Genomic DNA, 16,212 nt, shown 5'->3' with positions numbered 1-16,212 from the left:
GTGCTGCCTCTAGTAATTAGAATGACAAGTTATTAGTCTTAGGGTATGTCTACACTACGAAATCAGGTCGAATTTATAGAAGTCGGTTTTTTAGAAATCTGTTCTATATATTCAAGTGTGTGTGTCCCCACAGAAAATGCTCTAAGTGCATTAACTCGGCGGAGTGCTTCCACAGTACCGAAGCTAGCGTCGACTTCCACAGTGTTGCACTGTAGGTGGCTATCCCACAGTTCCTGCAGTCTCTGCTGCCCATTGGAATTCTGGGTTGAGATCCCAATGCCTGATGGGGCTAAAACATTGTCGCGGGTGGTTCTGGGGACATATCATCAGGCCCCCATTCCCTCCCTCCGTGAAAGCAAGGGCAGACAATCGTTTCGTGCTTTTTTTCCTGAGTTACCTGTGCAGACGCCATACCACGGCAAGCATGGAGCCCGCTCAGGTAACCGTCACAGTATGTCTCCTGGGTGCTGGCAGACATGGTACTGCATTGCTACACAGTAGCAGCAACCCATTGCCTTCTGGCAGCAGACGGTGCATTATGACTGGTAGCTGTCATCGTCATGTCTGAGGTGCTCCTGGCCATGTCAGCCGGGCTAAGTGTGGAGTGACTTGACCAGGTCATTCTCTTTAGTCCTGCAGTCAGTCCTATTGAACCGTCTTAGGGTGAGCAGGCAGGCAATATGGATTGCTAGCAGTCATACTGTACCATCTTCTGCCGGGCAGGCAAGAGATGGGGATGGCTAGCAGTCGTATTGCACCGTCTTCTGCCGAGCAGCCATGAGATGTGGATGGCATGCAGTCCTTCTGCACCGTCTGCTGCCAGCCAAAGATGTAAAAGATAGATGGAGTGGATCAAAACAAGAAATAGACCAGATTTGTTTTGTACTCATTTGCTTCCCCCCCCCCTCCCCTGTCTAGGGGACTCATTCCTCTAGGTCACACTGCAGTCACTCACAGAGAAGGTGCAGCAAGGTAAATCTAGCCATGTATCAATCAGAGGCCAGACTAACCTCCTTGTTCCAATAAGAACAATAACTTAGGTGCACCATTTCTTATTGGAACCCTCCGTGAAGTCCTGCCTGAAATACTCCTTGATGTAAAGCCATCCCCTTTGTTGATTTTAGCTCCCTGAAGCCAACCCTGTAAGCCGTGTCGTCAGTCGCCCCTCCCTCCATCAGAGCAACGGCAGACAATCGTTCCGCGCCTTTTTTCTCTGCGGACGCCATACCAAGGCAAGCACGGAGGCCGCTCAGCTCACTTTGGCAATTAGGAGCACATTAAACACCACACGCATTATCCAGCAGTATATGCAGCATCAGAACCTGGCAAAGCGATACTGGGCGAGGAGGCGACGTCAGCGTGGTCACGTGAGTGATCAGGACATGGACACAGATTTCTCTGAAAGCATGGGCCCTGCCAATGCAGCATCATGGTGCTAATGGGGCAGGTTCATGCTGTGGAACGCCGATTCTGGGCTCGGGAAACAAGCACAGACTGGTGGGACCGCATAGTGTTGCGGGTCTGGGACGATTCCCAGTGGCTGTGAAACTTTTGCATGCGTAGGGGCACTTTCATGGAACTTTGTGACTTGCTTTCCCCTGCCCTGAAGCGCATGAATACCAAGATGAGAGCAGCCCTCACAGTTGAGAAGCGAGTGGCGATAGCCCTGTAGAAGCTTGCAACGCCAGACAGCTACCGGGCAGTTGGGAATCAATTTGGAGTGGGCAAATCTACTGTTGGAGCTGCTGTGATGCAAGTAGCCCACGCAATCAAAGATCTGCTGATATCAAGGGTAGTGACCCTGGGAAATGTGCAGGTCATAGTGGATGGCTTTGCTGCAATGGGATTCCCTAACTGTGGTGGGGCCATAGACGGAACCCATATCCCTATCTTGGCACCGGAGCACCAAGCCGGCAAGTACATAAACCACAAGGGGTACTTTTCAATAGTGCTGCAAGCTCTGGTGGATCACAAGGGATGTTTCACCAACATCAACGTGGGATGGCCGGGAACGGTACATGACGCTCGCATCTTCAGGAACTCTGGTCTGTTTCAAAAGCTGCAGGAAGGGACTTTATTCCCAGACCAGAAAGTAACTGTTGGGGACATTGAAATGCCTATGTGTATCCTTGGGGACCCAGCCTACCCCTTAATGCCATGGCTCATGAAGCCGTACACAGGCAGCCTGGACAGTAGTCAGGAACTGTTCAACTACAGGCTGAGCAAGTGCAGAATGTGCATTTGGTTGTTTAAAGGCACACTGGCGCAGTTTACTGACTCACTTAAACCTCAGCGAAACCAATATTCCCACTGTTATTACTGCTTGCTGTGTGCTCCACAATATCTGTGAGAGTAAGGGGGAGATGTTTATGGCAGGGTGGGAGGTTGAGGCAAATCGCCTGGCTGCTGGTTACGCGCAGCCAGACACCAGGGCGGTTAGAAGAGCACAGAGAAGCTTTGAAAACCAGTTTCATGACTGGCCAGGCTACAGTGTGAAAGTTCTGTTTGTTTCTCCTTGATGAAACCCCACGCCCCTTGGTTCACTCTACTTCTCTGCAAGCTAACCACCCTCCCCTCCTCCCTTTAATCATTGCTTGCAGAGGCAATAAAGTCATTGTTGCTTCACATTCATGCATTCTTTCTTCATTCATCACACAAATAGGGGGATGACTACCAAGGTAGTCCAGGAGGGAAGGAAAATGCCACACAGCATTTTAAAAGTTTACAACTTTAAAATTTGTTGAATGCCAACTCTCTTTTTTTTGGGCAATCCTCTGTGGCGGAGTGGCTGGTTGGCCGGTGGCCCCCCCCACCATGTTCTTGGGCGTCTGGGTGAGGAGGCTATGGAACTTGGGGAGGAGGGCGGTTGGTTACACAGGGGCTGTAGTGGCAGTCTGTGCTCCAGCTGCCTTTGCTGCAGCTCAACCATACACTGGAGCATACTGGTTTGGTCCTGCAGCAGCCTCAGCATTGAATCCTGCCTCCTCTCATCACGCTGCCGCCAGATTTGAGCTTCAGCCCTGTCTTCAGCCCGCGACCTCTCCTCCTGGTCATTTTGTGCTTTCCTGCACTCTGACATTATTTGCCTCCACGCATTCGTCTGTGCTTTGTCAGTGTGGGAGGACAGCATGAGCTCAGAGAACATTTCATCACGAGTGCGTTTTTTTTTCCTTTCTAATCTTCACTAGCCTCGGGGAAGGAGAAGATCCTGTGATCATTGAAACACATGCAGCTGGTGGAGAAAAAGGAGGAACAGCGGTATTTAAAAAGACACATTTTATAAAACAGCGGCTACACTCTTTCAGGGTAAACCTTGCTGTTAACATTACATACACAGCACGTCCTTTCGTTACAAGGTTGCATTTTGCCTCCCCCTACCGCATGGCTACCCCCTCAACCCTCCTCCCTCCCCGTGGCTAACAGCGGGGAACATTTCTGTTCAGCCACAGGTAAGCAGCCCAGCAGGAGCAGGCTCCTTTGAGTGTCCCCTGAAGAAAACCACCCTATTTCAACCAGGTGACCATGAATGATATCTCACTCTGAGGATAACACAGAGATAAAGAACGGATGTTGTTTGAACACCAGCAAACATACACTGCAATGCTTTGTTGTACAATGATTCCCGAATACGTGTTACTGGCCTGGAGTGGTAAAGTGTCCTACCATGGAGGACGCAATAAGGCTGCCCTTCCCAGAAACCATTTGCAAAGGCTTTGGGAGTACATCCAGGAGAGCCGCGAATGCCAGGGCAAATTAATCATTAAACAAGCTTGCTTTTAAACCATGTATACTATTTTAAAAAGGTACACTCACTGGAGGTCCCTTCTCCGCCTGCCGGGTCCAGAAAGTAGCCTTGGGTGGGTTCGAGGGGTACTGGCTCCAGGTCCAGGGTGAGAAACCGTTCCTGGCTGTCAGGAAAACCGGTTTCTCCGCTTGCTTGCTGTGAGCTATCATCTTCTTCGTCCCCAAAACCTGCTTCCGTGTTGCCTCCATCTCCATTGAAGGAGTCAAACAACACGGCTGGGGTAGTGGTGGCTGAACCCCCTAAAATGGCATGCAGCTCATCATAGAAGCGGCATGTTTAGGGGTCTGACCCGGAGTGGCCGTTCGCCTCTCTGGTTTTCTGGTAGGCTTGCCTCAGCTCCTTCAGTTTCACGCGGCACTGCTTCGGGTCCCTGTTATGACCTCTGTCCTTCATGCCCTGGGAGATTTTGACAAAGGTTTTGGCATTTCGAAAACTGGAACAGAGTTCTGATAGCACAGATTCCTCTCCCCATACAGCGATCAGATCCCATACCTCCTGTTCAGTCCATGCTGGAGCTCTTTTGCGATTCTGGGACTCCATCATGGTCACCTGTGCTGATGAACTCTGCATGGTCACCTGCAGCTTGCCACGCTGGCCAAACAGGAAATGAGATTTAAAAGTTGGTGGTTCTTTTCCTGTCTACCTGGCCAGTGCATCCGAGTTGAGAGTGCTGTCCAGAGCGGTCACAATGGAGCACTCTGGGATAGCTCCCGGAGGCCAATACTGTCGCATTGTGTCCATAGTACCCCAAATTCGACCCGGCAAGGCCGATTTAAGCACTAATCCACTTGTCAGGGGTGGAGTAAGGAAACTGATCTTAAGAGCCCTTTAAGTCGAAATAAAGGGCTTCATCGTGTGGACAGGTGCAGGTTTACATCGATTTAAGGCTGCTAAATTCAACCTAAAGTCCTAGTGTAGACCAGGGCTTAGTGAAAAGTCATCAAGACGAAAACTGAAACTCACTTCCACATTTGACCAAAAGAAGCTAATTAAATTTATGCTTTTTCAGGTCAGGTCATACCTGTATGTAATGTACATGCCTCTCGCAGATTCTTTGATGCAGAAAGACAGAACACCCTCATCTTTTCCCTGGGTTCACAGGGCTTCCTCTCACAACATGCCTGAGAAGTAGATGTAGTGAAGGGAATCAGTTTCCAACTCAGAAGGAATGAGAATTGAATTGTATAGATATAATGAAAACAACAAAAAAAAATGCACTGGAAAAGAAGTGAAATGTAGGTATGAGGATATTGTGTGAAACCGACTTTTTGCAGAGATTGATGTTCACTGCTGAAGCCCAACTTGCCAGAAACATCGCAAGATTGAAGAAAATGATATAAAGATGGACACAATGTTGAGGAAACTGGAAACAGATGTAATGTTGAGAAACTGGCTCAGATTAGTAAGCTTTTCATTTGATGGAAAAAAGGTTATTCATATAGAAGTGTGGAGTTGTTGCCAGCATGTTAATGTAAATGCAAGGTTAGACTTTTTATTTAAACAAAAACAAATTGGGTCTTTTTAGAACTGCATAGCAGGCTATTCTCACTATGAGGGGAGGTAGCTATAATTGAGTAAACACTGTGCCTTTGGAGAGAAAATGTCTTGTGATTGGAAGATTTTCTTGGTAATAGATTAGTAATAGTACCTTGAATTTGCTTTTGAATTTTCCCTTTGCCTTTATAAATGACTAAGTCGGCATCACACAATTTGGTAGTTTCAGGATTGTTTATTGCAGACAGGGGACTGCATTACAAAATCACCATCATATCTTATATGCTTGTTGTCAGGCAAAGCAAAGGACAAGATCTCAATGGGTGTGAACACAATTACCCTCTTCACCCCTAGTGGTGGTCCCGTCAACTCAGGCTGGGATTAGGAAAGCTCATATTGCTACTGCCCACATTATGTCTGGCCACTGGAAAAAACTTCCAGCACTAGAGCTGTCAATCTAGCATTTTTTATGAGCTAAACATTTACTTTTGAAAGACTGATTTAATATGCTTAGGACAGCAGATTAAATGTAATTGCTTTTAAATCAGAAATTGACAGGGTTACCATGTATTTTAGAGTTGAGATGAAAGCTGATACTAAGAATTCTCTCAAAGAAAAGTACTCAGCAATTTTGTTTAATTACAATAAAAAACCTGCCCTAGAGAAGGTTCTGATCAGTTTTCATTATATCAATTCAGACTGATATTTGCTTTAGGATACAGTTAAAATATCGAAACAAAGATGACAGAAAAATTAACTCCTTGAAACATTCAAAATACCGTGAAAACTGTAGGACTTCTTGGTAGCTGCAAGTTAAATATGTTGTCTAATGTGCAGTTAAGACCACAGCTGATTTAAATCCTTGTTCTGAAAAGAAAAGGCATAAGCAATAGACTTAGCTAGATTACATAAACCATGAATCCAGTTTAACTCAAAATTAAGATGGCACATCAGACTCAAATGTTCTCATCAAAAAGAATCAGATGGGTAAACGGCAAAAGATAATCATCATTAGGCCATCAAAGCAACAGTCTGCCACCCAAGACGAAACTAAAGTTTATTAGTTGTCTCATGGACAATTATGCATATGGGGAAGAGGCTATCATAATACAATTTAAGAGGTTCAGTTCCACAAAATTAGATCCTTTGTCCTTCTTATTTAAACCTTTCTTTTCTCAAAGAAATATTAACATGATCACATGTAACCCAAACATTTGGAACTCAAGGAGGTCTGGCTGACTTTGAAATCAACCACTATATTTTCCTTTTAGTCACATGAAAATTTCTGAAATTAGTTTTAAGTTGGGCTGAATCATCTGAAAGATTGTTAAGCTTTTCAAAATGTTGAGTCCCTACCCAGAATGGTCAGAGGGCTATTTCCTCACAACTTTTTAAAAGGACTGCTCTCCATGACTCATTTGTTGTGTTGGTTCACATATTTTAACCTAGACTTCTATCTATCTTAGCTGTGCTAGGTTTCATTCTTTTCAGTATAGCGATATATACACAACGGCATCACAAAAACAAGACATCCCCCCACCCCAAGTTACCTTGAGAATTCAAAACAACTCTTGCCGGCTTCAAAGAGCAGGACAAAGTCAGGAAAATGGCATTTCTGAATGTATCCAAGCTCAGTAAATCACATAACGAAGGTATTTCCTACTGAAAAAATTGCAGAAATAAAAATGTATAAAACTTATCATGCTGACAAACTAAGTTACCGAGTTTATCCAAATTTTTACTGGCATCTCAGATTTGAACATACACATCAACATACATTCAGATGGGTAAACGGCAAAAGGAAATCATCATTATGCCAGTAACATCATGTTGTCTGAGTGCTGATTTAATGAAATGTAGTTAATTTTTCAAGATGAGAATTTGTATTCCTGCAATACGTGTGGTATGATAATCTGGACAAAAACTATATTTCTGCAGTATGTCATTTTGCCCCTACGTGATGCATATGTATTTTAAATGACTTTAATTTCAATTATTTTCCTCAATATAAAAACAAAGCACAAAACTAGTGTAATTTTTTGCCTCCCATTCCAGTTTCCAATTTATCTTTTAGACTGTTGTAACAGAAAAAAAAAAAAGATCACTACAATGACAGGGGCTGGATAAAAATAGGAACAGCTTCCCAGCTGCTGGCCGAATGAAGCCCTTGAGCACCAAGCCAGATCCTCAGCTGGTATAAGCCAGCATAGTTTCAGGGACATCATGGGAAAGCATCATGGACATATTCTGTAGAGATTTTCACCAGCTGAAGATTTCACTCTCTTATTGGATTCTGATTTCTACTATTGATAGAAAAGAAAAGCAACAGACTCATTTTTATTACTTTACCAGTTGATAGGACATTTTGCTGGCTGTACACAAAGTACATGGGACTTGTAAAAACATTCGAAATAAACATCACAACTGACTCAATTCTCACTATTTTAAAGAAAAATTTAATATCAGAAACATGATGATGATCCTGAATTTGATCCATAGGCACTTTTTAGCTTATTCATTTTTTGGCTGGCATTTGAGATACATCATCAAAACAATCAGTTGGGTAAATGGCAAAAAGAAATTATGCCAACAAAGCAACTTCCCATCTATGATGAGCATTTAATGCTATGAGACTAAAACTAAGTATTTGATCACAAAGAAAACATTAATATAGTGACATCTCTTTAGAAGTATAAAATAAGCATCCTAGAACTGCAAGTTAAACCCGGCCTTCAAGCTGGGGTTTAATTTTGCATCCACAAAATTAATCATGCTTTTTTCCAGCAATTCATTCTAAGTGCAAAAGCAAGCCACAGTCTGAAGATCAGGCCCCACGTTATTACACAAATCTCTTTACAAGAATTAAAGGTTCAGACTGCCTGTTAGCTTCAGAACCATTTAAGAAATTAGTTTCCTCCACATTTTTAGTCACAAGTGTGGTAATTATATTTGCCACTGTGTGACTCACCAGTGTAGAATGGGGATGAATGGCCAGGTGAAGTGTAGCTATCTTTGCTCTCTGGTTTCTAAAGAGAACAGCTTGTATCTGAGTATTCTGGGATTTATTCTGTTTGTTCAGGAGAACCAGAGTGAACTCTGCTATCTGATTAATTTATTACTTGTCTATGCAATAAGCTTCTCAACAAATCCTCTGGTGTCCTACAGCTGAAATACTGAAATGCAAAAGATAAGCATTTAAATTACCTCAGCAGTTCAGGTGAGAGCTGGCAGGCTTCAGGTAAGCAGCATTTGAAAGCCCATCTCACAATATAGGGTTTTCTGGACAGAGCAACACAATCTCCGAGGCCAATGCTCATCTGCGGTGTTTGGGGCAGGGGATGAAAAAAAAAAAGTTATAAATTCACATGGACCACTGGATTCTACAAATTCCTCATTATTTGATTTACTTAACAGATGTACTGGCACCTCAGATTCAGAACTATACATCAGTGAAATGACATTCAGTTGGGTAAACGGCAAAAAGGAAATCATCATTATGCCAGTGAAGCAACTTCCCATCTTTGATACAGTTATTACTGCATGGGAAAAGGCCAACTTCAAGCTATGAAAACACATGCACCTCGGCACTTTGTCCTGAGTGGCTGAGATGCTGGACAGTTTGCCAACAAGTAGGTGCATATTTTGAAGTAATCTGCATTTGTTAATACAGAACACTCAGTCGCATGAAAAGCAAAAAACTGACAAGTAATGGTTTTCCTCACTGCCATCTTGCTTCTTTTGCCCCCTGCAAAATCAAAATTTGCAGAACCACAGTGACTTGGGTCTGGATTTAACAGAAAACAGCTTCCTGGTTGCTAGCTTGCAGAAGCTCTCCGAGCACTGTGTATTTCCAGTAAGAAAAAAATCCCAACAATATACTCACAGGCTTATTTCTTTAACAGTTCACGTGACACCTTGCTGGTTACAGAGGAGTAGCATGGCAGAGTCCACACAGTAAACTTGCAGTACCATCAGAGACAAATACTAACAGCTGATTCTATCCTCATTACCTAAAAGAAAAGAGTTCCAGACATTTTGAACAGTTGACAGGAAGTCAAATTATTTGGCTTATTTGGAGTTCTACTGCAACCTGAGTAGCAGGAAGTTTTATCATTCACTTGGAAAATGGGCCAAAAGGACCAAAATGGGCCAAATGGACCAATTATATCAGTGAAGCAACGCTGATCCCAGTGACAATTTGATATTAAACCATTTTTATTAAGAGAGTTCTGGGATAAGTTCAGTAAAATGTCACAATTTTTTAAGAGACAAAAAGGTTAAACAGAAGTCATTAATATTTTGCCCATTAAAAGAATGTGTTGTGGGTAAGTCTACGTGTTTAAGCATGTTCCACTATGCAGAGTTATTGATTTTACAAGAGTATGATGTTCCTAATGAGTAGCCATTGCTTTTTTCATCCAGTTGGGTTTGACAAGTATGAAAGATGAACTAAGGTTAAAGGTTATATTTACCTCACTTTGGGAGCACAGGTCTCCATGTAAGCACAATGGCACATTCCCTGAAGGTTCAATTCAAGGTCAGAACTCTTACCAAGATTATGTTGCCTCTGAGACTACCAAACCAAGATCCCACTACAATGGAGTCCCAAGACAACTACTGCTCTTAAGTATGTCACTATACTATGGAAAGGGCATGGTCAGGACCACTGGACAAGTCTCTAACCAAACTCCCCAGAGACAAAGGGGCAATTTATCATTAGAATTTGGACACCCAGCTGCTGATGAAAATGATTTATGAAGGCATATCAGCAGCAGTAAGGTTATTTAGCTGTTCAATTTATCATTATTTGGAAGACTTGAAAGACTGAAAATAACTCAAAATAATCAATAAAGACGATTTGCCAATAGTAAATGTCTCCTATTGCCTAATGAAATCCTGCTCAATTTCACAAAACATATGCAAGCTGTAGTAAAATAAACTAGGTCTAAAAGCAAGTCTCAAATAAGAAATTAGCTATTTAATTTGCAAACAGAGCAGTTTGTTCAAAATAATGTGTTAGTGCAACTATAATCACATTTGATTAGTCTCAGAAATGGTGGAGATGCCATTATGAGGAGGACGTAATAGGAAATTACCTCTATTCATTTCCACTAGAAACTCTATCCGTTCAAATCACAGTGTATATAAAACATGTTAGCAGGTCATCTGCCCCATTTTTTATTTTTAAAGTGCAAATTACATTCACTCCATTTTTAAAATTGTGTCAAGATTAAGATTATTAGAATTTAAATTCTACTTAAAATTATACACTTCCTGGTTTCTCTGCCAGAGACACTGTGCAAGGTACCAGAGGTCTGAAAGAACTAGCTGATTTCTAAACTCTCATTTTCATTGTAATTGTCAATACTTTGTGGAATCAGACATTCAAAGAGAAACCAGGAAACCTGCCGCTCATCTCTCAGGACTTCAACATTATATTTTTAAAAGTACTTTTCCAATTTATAAAAACAATCACATCAACTTTGTTCTCTTTTAGAACCCCACAAGTAGCAGAATTTCTGAAGTTATACTTGCATACCATAAAACGAAAACTGATGGCTATTTGTATAACATTTGTTAGACTTGAGGATTCCTTTCTCCCCCAACGCTACCAAGCTCCCCAGCAAACAAGGCAAACATGGCTATTTGAGATGTATGCCCCCATGTCCTATTCAGGATTGTACTGCTGTCAACTTTTTGTGCCTAGCACAAAGGGATCCAACCTCACTGTGGTCTTTAGATGCTACCGCAATTTAAATATTTATTAATAATAAACTTGTGATAAGGAAATTTTTTTTTAAATAAACCCATGTGATCTTTTATAATCCTTTTGTTTAAGGATTTGAAGATCTTCTCACTCAATATTTGTTTATCATTATAGGAAAGTATACTGGGTGCTTACGTGGAATATTGAGGGCAGTTTACTAGTTAGCTTCAAAGCCAATTTCCAACAAATTAGGTTGGGATTAATTCATTTTCCTCATGACTTGTAGATTTTTTTCCTATATAGTTTATCCTTAAAGCAATAGTACACTATTTATTCTCCTTTGTAGTCAGGGATTTAACAAGTTGGTTTTGATATTTTTGCCCAAATCAGATTTCTAATTCAAAGTAATATAACTTGTTCTTGAAATACTTACTCTAATTGCTTGGTACTCCTGAGCTGAGACAGATGTTTGCAAACATTTTAACTTTGTTTCTTATTCTACTTTTCCCTATTCATATTTTAAATACCACAAAGTGGTAGCATAAAAAAAATGATGTGGGTCACTGAAAAATATTGCACAGCTACACCAAGACTGGTTTGCTAAACAATAATCTATCCCACCCAAGTTCAGCTTGCTTAGCTGATACTATAACCACCAGGGCTTGGAGTTTGTGATTTTTTCTTTTTAACTTAAAAATAAAATGAGGTTCTCCCCCCCGCCCCCCGGGGTTAAGTGATCAAAAGATTGTTTGGCATACAACACACACACAGTCGTAAGACAACCATCCAAATTAATACACTGAGATACAGCCCTCATCTGCATACAACTTCCACCAGTTAACTAAGGTATGTCTACAGTAGAAATGCTGCAGCAGCATTGCTGTAGTGTAGATATGTACTACAGTTTCAGAAGGGGTTCGTCTGACTCTGTAGTAAATCCACCTCTCAAGGGATGGTGGCTAGCTTAATGGAAGAATTCATCTATCAACCTAGTGGTTTTTACAACGGGATTTAGGTCAGCTTAATTACATTGCACAGGACGTGAAATTTTTCACAGCCCCCTGAGCAATGTAGTTAAACCAGCCCAACTTTGTAGTGTACACCAGCTCTGAATCAATTAAAAAAAACCACATGTTCAGTTAAGCTAGTGAAAGTCTGTGTGTAGACAAAGCTGCAATGACACTAGACAAACAGTGGGTAAATATTTCCGGTGTGAACAGCTCTAAACAGCTGCATATTAACACTTGCAACCACAAAGTTAAAAGCACATCAAGGTGAACTACAGGAGAGAGGTGTACAGAGAGGTGTTTTTTCTGTGGGTATGTCTACACTACAGAGACTATGCCAGCATAGCCCCATAGTGTAGATGCAGTCTACAGTGACAAAGCTTTTTCTGTTGCTTTAGGAACACTACCTCCCTAAATATTAGCTATATTGACAGAAGTACTCTTCCATCAAAATAGCTGCATCTATACTGAGGGGGGTATATCAACATAGGTACATCAGAGAGACATGTGACCAAGCCTATGAGAGCTATAGCAGAAATTTTCTTAATGCAAGCTTGAATATTGTAGAAAACAGCAAGATCTACAAGGAGTTTCTATACTGACAAACTTAGTGTAGAACTAGCTTAACCTGCAAAAGTTAACCCAGTATATCTTATACCACTTCCCCGAGCAAAATAAATTGTACTAGCAAAATGACTTTCTGCCAGTAGAATTGTCTATACCAGAACGTTGCCAGCACAACTATGTTGGTTAGAAGTGTAAAAAAGTCACACACCCCCAACTGACATTACTATGCCAGGAAAGCCTTTAAGTATAGACCAAGTCTAAGAATCTACACATTCTCTGCGGTGACTAAATAGTCTGTCAACTGTTACTGTACTAATACTTCCTAGCAGCAGCTCTCTCGTATTTGTCTTTTAGTTTCTGAGATATTAGGGTGCACTTGCATCATGTTTTTAAGCTTTTCTCTGCAACCAAGAGGGCTAGAAACTAAGGGTTTCTCTATATGGGAAAGTTATACCAGTACAATACAGGGTGTTTATTTAGACTGCTATAATTATACAGGTATACCCCCATGTAGACTCTCTTATTCCAGTCTGAATGCATTTATGTATTTTAGCTTAGGTTACTTTGAGAGCAGTTAAGCAAAGGCAAAAAAGCCACCATTGTTGAGGGCTAAGTGTCTACATAGGGAGTTACATTGGTGTAATTATAGAAGTTTAACCACACTAGCACATTACAGTGATATAACTGGCAATGTCTCCTCTGTAGATAGTCTCATGCAACTTCTTGCCTCCAGCAACCGGGTATGAAAGAAAAACAAACAGTGTGAGACTTGCAATGGAATTGCTAGAATTGGAAACTGTCAGTGACAATTAACAACAAGTCTAGTTAAGTCTTCATTAAGGATCCAGTAGGATGCTCTCAGAGCTAACAGTGCTTCCCACGTCCAAGAGCTTAGATCAGGGATGGCCAACCTGTGGCTCCAGAGCTACATGCGGCTCCTTGTATAGGCACCAACTCTGGGGCTGGAACTACAGGTGCCAACTTTCCAATGTGCCGGGGGCAGGGGTTGCTCACTGCTCAACCGCTGGCTCTACCACAGGCCCTGCCCCCCGCTACACCCCTTCCCGAACCCTACCCTGTGCTTACCATGCCCTCACTCCCCCCCTCCCTCCCGCACCCATGAAACAGGTGATCCGGAGGTAGTGGGAGGCACTGATCACAGGGCTGCAGGTGGGTGGGAGGCACTGTGATCAGGGGGGAGCAGATGGAGGGTTGCTGACATATTACTGTGGCTCTTTGGCAATGTACAATTGGTAAATTCTGGATCTCTCTCAGGCTCAAGTTGGCCACCCCTGGCTTCGAGGCATATCCAGGGCATCTATGCTTCACACAGGACTGGAAACTCCTCCCTGACCTCTGCAACACTCAGGCTCTAGGGAGACGGTCTCAGTGGCCTCACAGTACATTATCAGGCTGTCAGAGACATACAGGGGCTGGCAATTTGGCCACAGAGCTGCTGCTGCGACATACACCAGCTGCCTCACCAAGGCACTCGAACCAACTCTGCCACCCAACCGCCTCAATGCGGGCATACCCAGCAAGCACAGACAGACCCCCCCCCATCCCTCCTGCCACACACAAACCGCCCATCCCTGCTTTCACACCCTCAGCCTCCCCTAAACCCCTCCTCCCACACATAGCCATCCCCCTCCCCCACACAGACTGCCCTGCTTTCAACCCCCAGGCTCCCCCAACCCCTTGCTCCCACACACGCCCATGTCCTTCCCCCCCCAACCCCTTCACCCGCGCACACCCATCCAACCTGCCACAGAACCCCCTCCCATCCATCCCCTCAGCACAGACCTCCATGCCCTGCTTTCACACCCCTGGGTCCCCTTAACCCCTCCTCCCACACATACCTATCCCCCTCCCCTGCTTTCACCCCTCCTCCCACACATCCCCATCCCCCTCCGCAGCACAGACCGCCCTCCCCTGCTTTCACCCCTCCTCCCACACATCCCCATCCCCCTCCCCCGCAGACCGCCCTCCCCTGCTTTCACCCCTCCTCCCACACATCCCCATCCCCCTCCCCCGCACAGACCGCCCTCCCCTGCTTTCACCCCTCCTCCCACACATCCCCATCCGCCGCACAGACCGCCCTCCCCTGCTTTCACCCCTCCTCCCACACATCCCCATCCCCCTCCCCCGCACAGACCGCCCTCCCCTGCTTTCACCCCTCCTCCCACACATCCCCATCCCCCTCCCCCGCACAGACCGCCCTGCCCTCACCCCCCAGTCTACCCCAACCCCCTGCTCCCACACATCCCCATCCCCCTCCCCCGCACAGACCGCCCTGCCCTCACCCCCCAGTCTACCCCAACCCCCTGCTCCCACACATCCCCATCCCCCTCCCCCGCACAGACCGCCCTGCCCTTCTTTCACCCCCCAGTCTACCCCAACCCCCTGCTCCCACACACGCCCGTGTCCTTCCCCCCCCAACCCCTTCACCCGCGCACACCCATCCAACCTGCCACAGAACCCCCTCCCATCCATCCCCTCAGCACAGACCTCCCCCACCCACAGGATCCCCTGAGCCCAGACCGCCGGTCCGTCCCTGCTCCCCCAGGCCCGCACCTCGTGGGCCGCTGACCGCTCTCCTGCTCCCTCGCGCGCACCCACAAAAGGAACGGAAGCAGGAAATGAAATCCCTCCAGTTAAAACGATTCCAAGCTGGGCCACGTGAGAAACGCCGCTTCCGTTTGCCCCGCGTGACCGGAAGTATTGACAGAGCGCCAACCGCGCCCGGCCCGCATCCTCGACCGGTCCCACTAAAGTAATGAGAGCTGCACGTCAGAGATGCGCCTGCGCAGTGCCGAGCACCGCCCCTCCGGCACGGTGCTGTATCGGTAGAGGCATTGGCAGGTGGACCGGGGTCGGGCCGTGGCGGTTAAACGTGCGGCGGGCCCTGAATCCCCGCTTGGTTCCTCGGGGCGCGCGGGCCCCGGCTCCCGCCCCGCGTGGGGCTCTGGGGAGCTCTGTGTTTGTCGTTATGCCTTGGGGCGGCTGTGCAGGCGCCCCGCCTCGGGCAGGCTACCGCCAAGCCAGCTCCCAGCCTGCTGCTGCCGCCGCCGCCCCGCTGCCCTCGGGCGCCCCAGGCGGCCTGGGGCGTGTGACCGAGTTTGGCCGGAATCCTGTCACCCGTTTGCGGGAAACGGAGCCACCGGGAGCGCGCACGCAGCGGCTGCGGAGAGGACCAGGCCCTTGGGGAAGCCGTAGGCAAGTCAGGGTACAAATAAAGTGAGCGGGGATTTAAGAATTCACCCTGACACGTGCACCGCAGCCACTGCCTCATCCTTCAAATTACTGGGGCGGTGCTGCAGTCTCGCAGTTGTAGGCCTCTCTGTTATCCCAGAGCGTGGTGCCATAGCTTTGGCTGAATTACTGAAGGAATCACCTCTGCAGAGATGTACTACTAATTCTGTCTTCATGCTAGCTCTGTTTATCGACAGTCCAGAGAAGAAACTATCATTTGTTAAAGGGACATGGCTGCTATCCTGAGTTCCCTCCGCCTCCCAAAAGCCACGCGGGAGGTGGCCTACATATTATTCGCCATCCCACCCCTTATACATCTTCATGTTTGTTTCCTTTTTAACCTCTGCTGCACATTGGGCAGAGATCCTCATTGAACTCTT

General features: G+C 45.3%; 1 long non-coding RNA gene and 3 other non-coding genes across 7 annotated transcripts; all 4 read right to left on the bottom strand.

Moving 5' to 3' along the window:
• Positions 1-2,712: 2,712 nt before the first annotated feature.
• On the bottom strand, positions 2,713-15,329 carry LOC125632534 (uncharacterized). Of its 4 annotated transcripts, XR_012666959.1 has the most exons (9): positions 15,155-15,322; positions 9,183-9,309; positions 8,504-8,616; positions 6,850-6,961; positions 6,079-6,166; positions 4,827-4,926; positions 4,298-4,396; positions 3,814-4,201; positions 2,713-3,232 (listed from the first exon to the last, which is right to left on the bottom strand). It is a non-coding gene; the product is annotated as an uncharacterized LOC125632534 (long non-coding RNA). The 4 variants fall into 4 exon arrangements; XR_012666961.1 differs by having other exon boundaries at positions 3,814-4,396; positions 6,850-6,958; positions 15,155-15,329; XR_012666958.1 differs by having other exon boundaries at positions 3,814-4,396; positions 15,155-15,326.
• On the bottom strand, positions 6,241-6,320 carry LOC125633120 (small nucleolar RNA SNORD87). The gene has a single exon (XR_007355507.1). It is a non-coding gene; the product is annotated as a small nucleolar RNA SNORD87 (small nucleolar RNA).
• LOC125633118 (small nucleolar RNA SNORD87) lies at positions 7,040-7,120 on the bottom strand. Its single transcript, XR_007355505.1, has one exon. It is a non-coding gene; the product is annotated as a small nucleolar RNA SNORD87 (small nucleolar RNA).
• LOC125633119 (small nucleolar RNA SNORD87) lies at positions 8,718-8,803 on the bottom strand. Its single transcript, XR_007355506.1, has one exon. It is a non-coding gene; the product is annotated as a small nucleolar RNA SNORD87 (small nucleolar RNA).
• Positions 15,330-16,212: the final 883 nt, after the last annotated feature.

This window comes from Caretta caretta, chromosome 2 (assembly GCF_965140235.1).
Source record: "Caretta caretta isolate rCarCar2 chromosome 2, rCarCar1.hap1, whole genome shotgun sequence".
Taxonomy (NCBI): Eukaryota; Metazoa; Chordata; order Testudines; family Cheloniidae; genus Caretta; species Caretta caretta.
This window is presented reverse-complemented; position numbering and strand designations above follow the sequence as displayed.